The sequence below is a fragment of the Papio anubis genome, chromosome 17 (genome assembly GCF_008728515.1).
Source record: "Papio anubis isolate 15944 chromosome 17, Panubis1.0, whole genome shotgun sequence".
In the NCBI taxonomy this organism is placed as follows: Eukaryota; Metazoa; Chordata; class Mammalia; order Primates; family Cercopithecidae; genus Papio; species Papio anubis.
The window spans coordinates 48,807,220-48,819,689 of record NC_044992.1 but is presented as its reverse complement, the minus strand read 5'-3'; the positions used below and the strand labels follow the sequence as shown (position 1 = coordinate 48,819,689).

The 12,470-nt window shown below is 55.7% G+C and overlaps 1 long non-coding RNA gene across 1 annotated transcript; it reads left to right on the top strand.

Annotated features, from left to right (window-relative positions):
* Positions 1 to 539: 539 nt before the first annotated feature.
* On the top strand, positions 540 to 11,383 carry LOC116270987. Its single transcript, XR_004179285.1, has 5 exons — positions 540 to 1,301; positions 6,731 to 8,251; positions 8,859 to 8,973; positions 9,222 to 9,435; positions 10,483 to 11,383. It is a non-coding gene; the product is annotated as an uncharacterized LOC116270987 (long non-coding RNA).
* The last annotated feature ends 1,087 nt before the right edge of the window (positions 11,384 to 12,470 follow it).

Here is a 12,470-nt window from a genome sequence, read left to right as displayed (position 1 = left end):
CGGCCTATCCTCAGCATGTGAGGCTTCTCTGGGCTGGGGGCTAGAGGGAGATTCACAGGCAGTAGAGCCTCTAACGAGCAGAAGCAAAGGGGCCTGGGTGGGGGGGGGGTCGGTGGCATGGGGAAACTGAGGCCCAGAGAGGAAGAGGAGCGGGCCGGCGGCAGAAAGCCTGTCAGGGGCGAGGAAGCTTGTGGAGGCTAAATGGTGGTCTTGAGGGTTGGAGGCATGGGTGATTTTAGAGGCAGAAAGAAGGTTAATAAACTCTCTCTGCCCCTTCAAATTGGGCGTCAAGACTAAGGTCTGGGTACTCTGGAAGTGGGGTTCCTAGGCAGGGTGAGCATTGGCGGTGTGGGCTCTAGGGGGAGGCAGAGGGGCGGTGGCACCCCATGGCCTGGTCCCCTCCCTAGGGCCCTGGCTCTGCCCCACATTTGCTGCTGGAAGGTGGGGCAGTCCCTTTTCTGAGCCCAGAGTGAGGCCCACCTGGGCAGCCCAGCTGGCCTGGGGGAGGATGGGGCCTGGGAAGGGAGGGTTTCTTACTGGAGGATGGGGATGGGGAGGGTCTTCGTTTCCTGTCTCTTTGTGTGTGAGTGCCTGCAGGTATAGGCCTGACTCTGGCTGCTCAGGTGAGCCCGGGTTTTACTGGGTCTCTCTCCTCCCTGAAGACAGTCCTGGATTACCGGGAAGTCCTTCCTGATGTCTAACCTCATGTTCACGGTGGTCTGACCTTGCTCTCTAGCCTTGGTTTCAAACCTCCCCCCATCCCTGCCCAGCACCTTTACAGGCTGGGCGGGAGCAGTAAAGTCAGGGCTCAACCGCTGTCTTCCAGATAGCTCCTGCCGTTCCCAGCTGGCACAGTCCCCAGCTGGCACTTTCCATGAGAGACCACCCACTGTCTGAGCAGGAAGTCTTTCCAGCAGTGTGGTCTCATCCAGGAGTTCTGGGCCACCTCCCTCCCTGTCCCCGTGTGCGGGCAGAGAGCCCAGGCCACCCGTGCACTTCCCTCCCCTCTCCTGTTCCGCAGGCCCTAGCTGCCCTGGGAAACTCCACATTCAGACAGGCCTGGTGCAGACGCTGGTGTCCTGGCAGCGCCTAAATCATTAGCGCCGCGGAGATTAGGCTGCTAATCTCCTTGTTGGGTGGAGCGGTGCCAGCCGCCAGCCTGTGGATCATGCTGCTCTCTTGCAGGGGCCGTTCCTTGGGGCACGACGCTGGCTCCTGCACAGATCCTGCTCCTTTGTGGCCTTCCTGGGCTGCCCTCCCCTCCTCCAGGACTGCTCTGGACTGACGCTTCTCAGGTTCGGGTGAGCCGGGAGGCTGCCCTAACCCTCTGGTCTCAGACCCCTGCTCCCAGCCCCACCCCTGCTTCCTGTTTTGTTAGAGCCTGGCTGATGTCATTATCTCTCCAGATTCCCTCAAAGACTTTGGGAGACGAGATTTGGTCCCCCTTTTACAAACGAGGGAACGAGGGAACGGAGGCTCTGGAACTGACTTCCTGAATGGCTTGGATCCAAAGCTCCCTCAGTTCAGCCGCCACGTCTGTTTCCCTCAGACACAGGGATCCTTGAACCTGTGGGCTGTATCTCCCCGTGGACTGGGAAGAATCCCAAGAGAGTGGGGCTCCCGCAGGTCAGATGCTAATTCTGCCTCCTCTGACTGGGAGTCTCTGCCAGGGCCATGTTGTACCTGGGGGATGATGTCAGCCCCCGATCTCTCCACCCTCGCCCCGGGGCCCTGGAATGCTGGGTGGGGGGCCAGGCCAGCCTCCCGCTCCTGCGCTCCTGGCCTGTGCAGCCTTGTCCTGTGCCCGTGCTGGCTCCCAGGGCTGGATTCTCCGGACTCCACACAAGAATGAGCTCAGCCTCCTAACTGCGGCTGAGCGTGGAGGGCCACCCTACCCCAGGGCTGCAGCTCCAGCACCTCCTCTCCTCCCCTCCCCTCCCCTCCCCTCCCCTCCCCTCTCCTCTCCTTCGACAGAGTTTTGCTCTTGTCACCTGGGCTGGAGTGCAATGGCGCGATCTTGGCTAAGTGCAACCTCCACTTCCCAGGTTCAAGCTATTCTCCTGCCTCAGCCTCCTGAGTAGCTGGGATTACAGGTGCGTGACACCACGCCCAGCTAATTTTTGTATTTTTAGTAGAGATAGGGTTTCACCATGTTGGCCAGTCTGGGCTCGAACTCCTGACCTCAGACTCTGCTCGGACTCTCAAAGTGCTGGGATTACAGGCGTGAGCCACTGCGCCCCGCCACCACATTTGTGTCTGAACAGGCTGCTAAGAGGCCCTGGTGCTCAGGCTGGGCTCTGGCTATGGAGGGGCACCTGGGGAGGCTCTCAATGTGTCCAGCCTGAGCCCCAGGCCCTGGGTGGCTGGGATGGAGGCAAAATACACTCCTGGGGTTTTGGCCTGAAATTCAAGGGCCAGGGTCCGAGCCCCACTTCAGCCTGGCTATAATGGGCTACCCCGTCTCCATCCAGACCAGACCCTTTACCCGACCCATGGACACCCTGGTTGTCACCACTACCAGCATCTGCCAGTTCCCCACCTCTGGGTCTGTCAACGGCCTGCGGACACCTGGCAGGGGTTTCTCCTGGATGTCATCTGTCAGTGTTGGGGGTGCCTTTTGGGCCACCAGCCTCCTGGGAGCCAGCAGCTGTGGCAACATGTCCGTCACCTCCTCCTGCTTCTTGGCAGGATTTCGGGGAGGCTACAGCGGTGGCCACATCTGCAACCTGGGTGGGGGCTTTGGCTCCAGCGTTGGCATGGCAGATGCCCTGCTGGGGGGCCGTGAAAAGGAGACCATGCAGAACCTTACTGACCACACACACATCACACATCACACACCTACACACACACATGTCACACACGTACCACACACAAACACCACACACATACCACACACATCACACACATACACACAAACACGACACACACATCACACACGTACACACACACAAACACCACACAAACCACACACACATCACACCCATCACACACATACACACACACAAACACCACACACACCACACACACCACCACATACACACACAAACACCACACACACCACACAGTACACACACACAAACACCATACACACATCACACACATACACACACAAACACCACACACACACCACACAGGTACACACACACAAACACCACACACGCATCACACACACACACACACAAACACCACACACACACCACACAGGTACACCAAACACCACACACGCATCACACACATACACACACAAACACCACACACCCACCACACACACACACACAAACACCACACACACATCACACCTGACACACACAAACACCACACACACACCACACACACATCATAACACACACACAGACCACATACCATACACACACCACACATAATTACCACAAACACCACATGGCCAACAATTCACACACACACACAAACACCACACACATCACACACACACACAAACACCACACACACCACACAGTACACACACACAAACACCACACACACACCACACACGCATACACACACATACACATAGACACCACACACACCACACACATCACACATACACACACAAACACCACATACACACCACACGCATACACACACAAACACCACACACACCACACACACATCAATATCAATAATAACAAACACCAATAATAACCACACAGCATTAATACCACACACCACACATGTACACACACACAAACACCACAATACCAATAATAACAAACACCACACACACCACACAGCATTAATACACACACACAAACACCAAAATAATACTAATAATTCACACACGTACACACACACACAAACACCACACACACCACAAACACCACACACACCACACAGTACACACACACACAAACACCACACACACTCAATAACGCAACACACAAACACTACACACATCACACACACACAAACACCACACACACCACATACACTCACACACAAACACCACACACACACCACACACGCACACACACAAACACCACACACATCACACACATACACAAACACAAACACCACACACACATCACACACATACACAACCACACACACCACACAGCACACACACACACAAACACCACACACACACCAATAATAGCAATAATACAATACCTAACACCACACACCAATACGGACACACACACAAACACCACACACACATGACACACATACACAAACACCACACGCACCACACACACATCACACACACACACACCACACACACATCACACACGCACAATCACACACAAACACCACACATACCCACACACACTGCTTTACCACACCCTACTAATATCACCACACAGCACAATAATAATAACAAACACCATAATACTTACACCAAGCAAACACTTTACCACACACACTTCACACATATACACACACACCACACAACATCTCACACATGTACACACAAACACCACAGACACATCACACACACAGAAACACCAATAATACCACCACATACCACATACACCTACTACACACCACACTATAATACAAACACACACACACCCACCCACATAATTTGCCACCACACACACGCTCTTTCATTATCACATTCCATATGCCATCTACCATTTTCATACATACAATACTCCACAATAATAATACCCACACATATGTAATAGTCACCTACATACCACACCACACACACTAACATACATAAACATGACACACCACACCACACATCAACATACATCACACCACATCACCACACAGATGACTGTATATGTAACTACTAATACATACTAATTAATTCATTACTACACACCATACACATATGTACCCACAGTCACCCACATACCACACACCACCACACACCAATACCACACACCACCAATCACAGCCCACCACATCACACACCCACTACACTTCACACACCACACACACACATCACACACCACACACACCCCACACACCACACACACCCTCACACACCACACACACCACACATACACACCAGCTACAATAGTATAAATATCATATATATCACACACCACATCATTACTCACCACATCATCAATATCACACACCACCACACCCCACACACCACACACACCCCACACACCACACACACCACACACACACACATACACACATACACACACATGCATACATACTCTCTCTCATGACCTCTAAGAACATGGCTTTGGCATTCTGTAAACATGGCCACTGTCTTCTGCACAAACCCTGCCCTGGAGGGTCCTACAGAGCAATGCCACCAGTGCCAGGTGAGGGGTGCAAGCGATGAGTACAGTGGCCAGGGGGGCCAAGGGAGCCAGGGGAGGCAGGGGGACCGGGGAGCCAGGGGAGCCAGGCGGGAGTCAGGTTAGGCCCAGCTGGCCCTGGCGGTTAGGCCTGCTCAGTTTCCTGGGTGGAGAGCCAGGCCTGGTGCTGCCTATGAGGGGCTTTGTCTGTTCCTGCCCGGGACCTCCACTAGGTGGGAATTCCTGCAATTTCCCCTTGGAAGCAGAGATACTGGCAGTGCCAGATCAGATATTGGGGTTGGTCCTGGCAGCGGGGAACCCAGGGAAACCCTGGTGAGTCAGTGCTCCTGATGTTGGGACCAGCCAGCGCCTCATCACCACCCCTTGCTGTGCCCCCAAAGCCTCCTGAGCAAGGAGATGGGGGTTGGGTGGGTCTCTGCCAGATGCAGATGGGCCCACTGAGGCAGAGGAGGGGGTGCTGGGAACAAACTGGCCCTCGGCTCAGCCTGACCCAGGGTCACTTCACAGAGCTTAGGGCCTCGAGTAGGGTCTGGGAGGGGTTGCACAGGATGAGCCTGTGGGGGCTACTAGTGTGTCCTGGGGCTTCTCCCTCTGAGGCCTTGGGTGGTCAGCCCTGAGCCTCAGCAAATTCCAGATTCTACACGCACATGTGTCACCTTCACAAGTGCTTCAACTTCTGGGTTGCTGGAGGGGCCTCACTCTTTGGTGCATGCCCATGACCTCAATTGGAACCCCTCTTGGGCATTTCCAACCATGCCAACAACAGCAGCAGTAATCACAACCAACCTTATGCTTCTTCTGGGCCCCTCCCTCCGTGTTTGCATTGAAACCGCCCAGATGACCTTGTGGGAAAAGAAAGCTTTGCCCTAGGTTTGAGGTGAGGCCAGTCATAACCTCATTAATTAATTAACCAATCAGTTAATTAAACTAACGAACCCTCGGGGCCAACTCTGGGCCAGGGCACTGTGCCCAGGGCTGGGGATTCCAAAGAGAAGGAAACAGACATGGCTTTGTCTCCCTGGAGCTCACAGTCCAGTGGAGGAGGAAATAACCAAAAAAGTCATAGAAATAGGTATAAATTCACAACCTGGAGAAGGAAGGAGGTATGACCCAGAAAAGAGATGCAGAAGGGAATCCAGGAGGGCTTTCTGGAGGAGGTGGCAGCTGAACCTAGAGGTGAATTTAGTTGGGAAAGAGGGAGTGAGGCCTAGGCAGCCATGACCCCCATGGTGGCAGACAGCTGCATAAGGGTCTCTCTCCTGGCATCCGTGTTTACCCATGCCTGGGCATCCTACCCCCATCATCCTTTAACCCCCTGAGGGCCTTGGCTGGGTCCCAGAAATTCCCAGGAGGGTGCTCAGAGAAAACCACGGGCACTCTCATCACCCTCACCCTGGCTCATTTCCGAAAAGGCTGCAAGAAGGGTGTTGGAGGGTCTCCTGGAGGCTGCCAAGGGCATTTGCTCATGGAGCCCACGTCTCTCCCAGATCCCGGTGGCTGTGATCCGTCATTCCAGCTTCGTGCTGGCTGCAGGTGGATGATGCCTAGCTGGCTGCCGATGACTTCTGCACCAAGTGAGGGCTGGGTCTCTGGAGCTGCCCCAGGAACTGGACAAGCTGACCCTGGCCGGAGCCAACCTGGAGATGCAGATTGAGAACCTCAAGGAGGACCTGGTCTACCTGAAGAAGAACCATGAGGAGGTGAGGTCAGCTCAGGGAACGCAGCAGAAATTCACCTGGAAGCAAGCGAGGCTGGGGCCCAGAACCTCCCTGGGCCGGGCCATGTTTTCAGTCCAGTTCCCATCTCTTATGGATGCCCAGCCCTGACCCTCAGAGGACCCTGAGTGAGGCCTGGAGGAGCCTCTCTTCCCAAATAGACTTCATTTGTCCCTTGAGGCTCAGCTCACTGAAGTTAACTAACTAATGAGTAAGTCAGTGTAAGAACACACAATGCTAATTATTATAATTAATTATAATAGTGATAGTCATGAAAACAAGGAACTTCTGCCCAGCACTGCAAATGGCTCAGAGCCATTATCTCAGCTGATACTGCAGGTGGGAGACAGATACTCTTTCCTCCTTTTGACCCGTGAAGAAACTGAGGCTCAGAGAGGTTAAGGGATTTATCTACGGCTGCACAGGGACCCTCCTTCAGGTCTGCTGGACTCGTATCCACTCCACCTCTCTGCCCCTCTCCTGCCTCTCCTTTCCGGAAGGCTCTAGGTCCCAGGGACTCCAAGGCTCAACCCAAGGATAGCGAGCCAAGGTTCTGCCGGGGCAGCCAGGAGGCCTTACATGCCCTGTCCTGTGGCTTCCTTCTCTGCCAAGCTCCGTGTTGCTCTGAGCTGGGGGAGCCTACTGCCCGAGAAGCGGGACACCCAGAAGGGGTTTCCCCCTGGCTTTGAGGCTGGTTATACTATTGCTTTCCTCCAGCAGATTAACATTTGCTAACGGGGCCTGGTGCGGTGACACCAGTGTTGCTTTCTGCATGCCTGTGCTGTGGGGTTGGTGGTGGGGGCAAGGTCAGGGCAGTGAGTGAGGTCGTCCGTGGTCATCCTCCGCTGTGCTGGGGGGTTGTCATCTCTCGGGGCTTAGCACTTGTTGGGGATGGGTGAAGTCCAGTCCCTAGTCACGGTGTGTGTTGGGGGAGGTTGCTGATACTTATAGCCCTGTATGTTTGAGAAGTGACAGCATCCACCTCCACCTTCAGGGTGAGGAGCTGTTGGCCTATCTGTGTCTGTGTGTCTGTCTGTCATCTGTACCTGTCTCCTCGAGGTAGAGAAGGCAGATCCCAGGGTCTTTCCTCAGGATGGCCTTGGGTGAGCTCCTGCTGTACTCTCTGCCCAGGAAATGAACGCCCTTTGAGGTCAGGTGCACGAGGATGTCAGTGTGAAGATGGACACTGTGCCTGGAGTGAACCTGAGCTGCATCCTGAATGAGATGTGTGACCAGGACAACAAATTGGTGGAGAAGAGCTGCAAGAATGCCGAGGGCTGGTTCTTCAGCGTGGTGGGTGGCCGTGTGTAAGCAGGTGTGCACACGTGTGGGCACATGTGCTGCATGCTGGTGCAGCTGGAACACTGGCAGATCCACAGGCCGTCCCAGTTGGAAGGACTTTTGGAAACCAGTTGGACCAGCCCCTCATGTTTTAGATGTAAAATGTGAGGCTCAGAGAGGACTCATGCTCACACAGCCTTTCACTGTGGCCTGCAAAATAGATCCAGGTCTCTACAAGCCTGGTCTTGGGTTTCCACCACAGCTGTTTACAAGATGTGTGTGTTTGAATACATATGCATACCCTTGGCAAGCACAGGCTAAGTGTCTCCGGTGTCCTAGGGACAGCAACAGGCACAAAAGAATAACACCCAGTGCCTGTCTTTGAGGTGCTGCAGTTCGGTGGGAGTAAGAAATGCAAATGACCACAGAGCAGGCTGAGTTCCTCCAAGTTCCAGTGTGGATTCAGAGGGTCTCTGTGTGCAGGTGCCTTTGGGGCCCCACAGAGGCCAGGGAAGGGCTAGGGGATGGTTCTGGGAAGTGAGGGTTCAGGAGCAGCCCCTTTCCTGTGCCCCACTTCTGAAAGCCTCCTTACTCCCCTGTGGCCCACTCTGTCTTCCAGAGAGAGGGGCTGAACTGCGAGGTGGCCACCAACACAGAGGCCCCACAGAGCGGCAGGACAGAGATATGGAGCTCTACAGCTCTGTGCAGAACCTGAACTGTCCCAGCTCAGCCAGGTAGGGCCTCTGTCCCCTCCCCACCCTGTAGCTGTCACCCCAGGGTGAGCCCAGCCTTGTAGACCCCAGCTTGGAGAACCAGAGTCCCCACCCAGCCTGTCCCTTCACACTCAGTGGCTGGGTGCATTGCCACCCCACTGTGCCGGCAGCACCCACAGCCCCGTACAGTAGGGGCTCCTCTCTAGTGCTCTGCCGTGGGGAAGGGTCCCAGGTCCATCTCATCGCACTACCTATCTCTTGGCCCACAGAAAGCATCGCTGGAGGGCAGCCTGGTGGAGACGGAGGTGTGTTATGGGACCCAGCTGGCCCAGTTGCAGGGGCTCATCAGAAGCATGGAGTAGCAGCTGTGCGAGCTCTGCTGTGACACGAGGACCACGAGCACCAGGTCCTTCTGGATGTGAAGACATGGCTGGAGCAGGAGGTCGCCACCTACCGCTGCTTGCTGGAGGTTGAGAACACCCAGTGAGTGTGCACCTGGGTACCTGCTGGGGTGGGCTGGGGGCCCGCTTCGCCCAGGGAGAAGTTGGTGTCTGAGCACCAGCGAAGTCCAGGAGGTATGAACGTGGGAACCTGTGGGGGTTTGCAGGAGGTGAAACTGAGGATGCAGGCTGGAGTCTGACTGAGGAGCCTTGAATGCCAAGTTAAAGCGTCTGGACTAGATCATGTAGGCAATGGGGAGCCATGGAGGAATTTGGAGCAGAGGAGGGGAATGAACATCAAGATATTTTAGAACATTCACTCTGGCTGCAGAGGGAGAAATGGATCAGAGGGGTCAGGCTGGGGCCAGAGAGATGCATCGGGGGCTGGAGCAGGGAGTCTGGCCAGAGAAGTCCTGCGTGGGGGGCAGGGGAAGGAAGGTGGTGCATGCAGAAGAGAGGTTATAGCTCAAAACAGCAGGACTGCATGCCTGGATCTTGGGGTGAGCGTGGCTCACAGTCAGGACTCAGTTTGTGTCGGTGAACACATGAAGGAGTGGGCATTGATGGCCCTGGGTTTCTGGTTCCGATGACTGTGTGAGTGGTGATACCATCAGCCCCAGGGTGAGGAGCAAGGTGGGCGGTGGTCGGGTTTGCAGTCGGGAAGGGTGGTCAGGCCTCCCGTTGACAGTGTTCTGGAGTCTCCATGCTTAGTCACACTTTGCAGCTTTTTGCTCCCCGAAAATGGTGAAGTCCATCTATAGTCTAACCACAGTGTCTCCTGCTTTAATTGGGTTTATTTGTTGGGTCCTCTGGGAAAAGCCACTTGCTCTGCTTCTCCTTGTAAATTCCTGGTGAGTAGTCACACAGTGCTGCCGGGCCTACGCTGTGCTGTTTCTTTTTCTTCTTCCCGCTGCGCGGGGCCCCTGCCCTTTCATTCCTGGGCCTGTGCTGATTTCTGTGCATTCCCAGCTGCCATTTTTCACCAATTTGGGGGAACCTCCTCTGCCAGGGCCTGCTTCTCCCCAGCAGTGCTTGCAGGGGCCTGGGCTGGCTGGCATCCCCGGGCTGATGGGTGCTCCTCTCCCTGCAGGCTGGCCACTCAGTACTCCTTGTCCCTGGCCTCACAGCCCACCCGGGAAGGTAAGAAGCTGCCCTGTCCTGCTGTGTGGACCCTAAAGCAGGGGAGAGGCTGAGGACCCTTCTGTGTGTGAGACTAGGGGGAACACAGACTGGGGGACAGGTAGGGGGAAGAGCTCCTGCCTGATGTTCCCTGAGCCCCCCCGCCTCCATCGCCTGCAGCCACAGTGACCAGCCACCAGCTGTGCCATCATGGTGGAAGTCCAGGTTGGAGAGGTGGCCTCCTTCTGTGAGCAGATCCAACTCTCCACCACCGAGGCCCCTTTCTGCCTGTGATAGCCCCACCTCACGGGCCACGGCACAGCCCTCAGCTCCAGCTCCAGCATGATGCTGCCATGCCCCGAGTGTCCGACTGGGCCCCAGTCCATGGCCTGTAGTCTTTCTGTATCTGCTTCCTGTAGCCCCACACTGAGGAGGCCTCCTGGGTTTGTCCAGTGCCTGCTATTAAAGCTTTGCCCCAAGTTCAATGCCTCGTGTGATCTGGTCTATTCATTGGTTTGGGGCAGTGTGGGCTGAGGGACTGGGGGAGGTGGAGAATTTACTGAGTGTTTGGGTATCGGCTTGTCACCTGCCAATGTGTGCTGCCCACTCCATCCAGGCCTGGGACTCCTGGGAAGATGAGACGGGAGGAGGCGGAAGGATTAAGGGTGGAGGGATGGGACAGCCCCTTGTATTGGGAAAAGTTTCTAAGAATCAGCCCCTGAGTCCCTGTCACCTGTGGCTGGTCCCTGGGACGGCCACACAGACTTTCCAAGGACCACACCTGTTGGGGAGCACTCCCTGCCTCAGCCCAGGGCACGTTCGAGAGCAGAAGGAGAGGGGCTCGGTGGGGAGGGACTTCTGAAGGAGTGGTCCAGGGCATTGATGAGTGAGAGGGGGTGGCAGCGACGCAGCCAGCCCAGGAAACCAGACCGGCTCTGCCCAGCTCGGGGTGTGTGTGTGGGGCGGGGTGGCCGCTGTGCGTGTATGCGTGGGGGGCGTCCTGTTTGCTTTGGTGGCTTGGCAGCCACTGGGCTATTGAGGAATCTCTTTCAGCTGCTGGCGGGGCTGTCTGGGCCTGTCTGGGAAGTAGAAGCCATCGGCAGTCTGAAATATGACCACATTCCACCCAGCGGGCCTGGAGGGACCCTGGGACCCAGGGCTGGGCTTGGGGTGGTGGGCAGGGAAGGGTGGGGCTGTGGGGTGGGGCACATGACACACCTGAGGAGCCACATTTTGGGGAGCCTAGAGTGGGGAGGGGGCTGGCTGGGGTCTCAGTAAAAGCCTCTTCTTGGGCAATATACTTTAGGTTTCCTGTGGGCTGAGACCTGAGATAAATGCCCCTCACCTGACCCTGAGGTCTCTTGGGGTACAGAAGGGTGAGGGGAGTGGAAGGGGGCATCCCCCTCTCAGTTGGTTTAGATCCTGTCTTAGCACTGCCCACCATTTCCCCATCCTATAGCTGAGCCCCTGTTTACCCACCCCAGCCCTGGGGTGTAAACCTGGGGAAAGGTCTACATGAGGAGACTGGGTTAGCAAGGACTTCTCGGGATGGGGCAGGGTCAGAAGCTGACTGGATGGAACTCTAGCCCCTAGAGTGCTTTTCTGAAGGGGCCATTGTGGACACTGCACCCCTCTGGAGCCCCAATTTCTTTATCTGCGACGTGGGTTGGTCTCCGAAGCTTGATGGCATTTCTGTGCTGTGAGGTGGGCCTGGTGGGTTTGGGCTCCGTTTCCAAGGCAGGATAGGCTCTCAGTCCCCTCTGTCTCTTCAGCACCCAGCCCCGGGCCAGCACCGTGGGTGGAGCAGTGTGGGGTGAAAGACAGCAACTTCGGGGGGTCACCTGACACTGCAACCCATTTCCCCACCAGACAGGGTTGAGGCGGGCCGGGCTGGGGTGGTGGCTGCCTGGGAGGGCCTGGGGACGGTGACGTCCTGCCTTCTGCTCTTCTCCGTATTAG